The 2,691-nt window shown below is 36.5% G+C and overlaps 1 long non-coding RNA gene across 1 annotated transcript; it reads left to right on the top strand.

Annotated features, from left to right (window-relative positions):
- Positions 1 to 712: 712 nt before the first annotated feature.
- Positions 713 to 2,412, top strand: LOC131640623 (uncharacterized). Its single transcript, XR_009295296.1, has 3 exons — positions 713 to 1,254; positions 1,337 to 1,600; positions 1,923 to 2,412. It is a non-coding gene; the product is annotated as an uncharacterized LOC131640623 (long non-coding RNA).
- The last annotated feature ends 279 nt before the right edge of the window (positions 2,413 to 2,691 follow it).

Here is a 2,691-nt window from a genome sequence, read left to right as displayed (position 1 = left end):
GCACTCGAACATCCCTTAAGCAAGAGAAGTTACAAGCTTCCATTCCCTTTTTATTAGTCAAAGTATTTATTAGTCATTTTTTATGAGTTTTCTTGGTATTTTTTATGGGAGTTTATTCAAGTATTTGTTAGATGATTTAAAGTTGAAAAGGAAAAGAAACTAGCCTAAGTATGAAGGAAATTTCTACCTAATGTTATCATGGTTTCTACCTAAGGTTAGAAATAAAAGAATATGAAAATAAAGATCACAATTAGAAGTCAACAAGTAGGATACATGAAAATAGTACTAATGTCTAAGAATATAGGAGAAAAATCAGCATTTTTATTACTAAAAGAAATAACAAAAAAACTAATTAAAATCTAAATTTGTTAATTAAACAATAGAGTCAGGGAGGTGTGAAATGAAGATGGTGGTTTGAATAGCAGGGGCGTAGGGCCCAATGGTTGGCCCAGAAGGCCTTTTTTGTAGAGACTTTGTTTGCCAAAAACGTGTAGCACCGGGCCTCAGGGGGTGTAGAATGAACATGGCCCAAGATGGATTTTTGTTTGGTCCACTATGATTTATGTTAATCCAATTATCCCTAATTAACAATTAATTACCAGAATTTTATTTTATTTCTATTATTAATCATTCACATAATACTCAGACCTAGTTATACTTAATTAAAAACTTTATGCAAATTAATGTATTAATTCAATCAGGAAAATCAAAAGGGATTAGGGTTCGGTGTGACCTTTGGGATTCTTCATGAAGAAACTTTCCCCTTCTCTCAAACAGAAACGGCGAAGAAACTTTCCCCTCCGATCGAAGCAAAACGGCACCGATGCCTCCCCCTCCGATCGAAGCAAAACGGCGAAGACTCCCTCTTATTCTTCTTGATTTCTTTGTGCGTTTGGCGGTGATGTTGAAGGAAAGATCAAGATGAAGATGATGATTCAACGATGTTGCGAGTAGTGATGTTCAGCGTCGAAGTTTGTGAAGAGTAACGCGAAGATGATGTCGTTGTTCACGGTGGAGATGAAAGAAGACTCTTCTGGCGAATTTGGAGGATTGATGATTGAAACGTTAATGAAGATGATGATGACTCATGAAGATGATGAACGATTCTGGTGATTGATGAAGATGTGCGATGAATCGAAATCAAGAGGTTTGAAGTGTGGAGGTTGATACGGATGCGTTTGAAGGAGTTATGGTGATGACGAAGATGTTGCAGATCGAATCAGAGAAAAAATATGAAGGTTCTTCTGTTATAAGGTTAGTCCCAATCGATTTTCTTCTTCTGTTATCCGATTTTCTCTTCTCTTTTTTTTTTCTGAATTTTCCTTGGTGATTGAAGATGATTGAAGAAGATTGAAGAATGTCATTGGAGAGGATTGAGAGTGGCTCAGAGATGAAGAGAGAGTGATGGTTCAGAGGTGAAGAAGAAGGTCAATCAAGAAGGGTTGTGGAGCTGGTGATGAAATGGTGAGAGAGTGGAAACAGAGTGGTTCCGGAAGAGAAGAAAAAAACGTGAAGTGGTGGAGGGTTGAAGATGAGAGTGAAGGGTGAATGATGAATAGAGAGGGAGGCTGAAGCTGCAGAAGAAGGTGATCATATATAGGTGAGTTCCTCTGACTTTTCTGTTAGATCCTCATTCTGTTAGGAAGTTAGAATTCGGTTAGAGGAGAGTCATTGTGAGCCCTTGGATTGAGAGGTTTCTGTTATGATCTTAAGGGTGAGAGATTGAGTTGGTTATTGTAGTTTAGAAATCGGTTATCAATCTGTTAGAGACTTTCTAGGTTGTTATAATTCTGTTAGAAGTTAGTTAGAAAACGGTTAGGGAGAGGTTTAGAAATAGGTTAATAGTTAATGGATATGAATAATTTTGTTTAGATGTGTGAACTGGTTTTCTTTGATGATTTTCTTGAATCTGTTTTGTGCAGGATTGTGAATTGTTGGACTGACTTGTGAGCTGTGCAGAGCTGATATGTCGCTGCTGTTTGGTTAATGTACGGGTTTATTTATCAAAATCCAAAGGACCTTTTGTTAAACCGTGTGACCCCATGAGTATAGAAAGCTTCACATAAATTCTCCATGGATTCACCATTTGCTTCAAGGTTAATCCGAAAGAAGGAACCTGAAGAATAAGTGAGGACTAGATGCCATCCGAGTTTATCAGAGAGTGAACTGCTTCGGTTTACTTTGATGGGTGATTGGTTATGCAAATGTGCTACTGAAACAGAGCCTTATGCTGTGGGATGAATTTTTCCTTTTTGTAATGTGTGTAATGTCTCATTTTGTGTTCCATGTTGTAATGAAATGATATCAAAACAGAACTTGCACAACATTCCACTTTCTAGCTTCCACTTTTATATTTTAAGTGACGTAGCCTTTCAATGATATTTGGATAATGATGAGATTGAATGTGGAATAATAGATGTAACTTGATATGTGAATTTTGAATTAACAATGGAAAGGAAATTGAAATAGCATTTGAATAGATGCTTGCACGAATATCTCTGATGACTAAACTCCGATCCTCTAGCAATTTTAATGGACCTCTAATTCACTTCTATTCATCAATTTAGCTCAAACTTGTATATCCAAATCCATATATTAGAAGAGGTGATGCCTTGTTCTTGAAATGATTCATTAGCTCTACACAAACTCAAGTTAAATCTAGATATGACATCCCACAATTTGATGAAGAAA

This window comes from Vicia villosa, unplaced genomic scaffold (genome assembly GCF_029867415.1).
Source record: "Vicia villosa cultivar HV-30 ecotype Madison, WI unplaced genomic scaffold, Vvil1.0 ctg.003240F_1_1, whole genome shotgun sequence".
Classification (NCBI taxonomy): Eukaryota; Viridiplantae; Streptophyta; class Magnoliopsida; order Fabales; family Fabaceae; genus Vicia; species Vicia villosa.
This window is presented reverse-complemented; position numbering and strand designations above follow the sequence as displayed.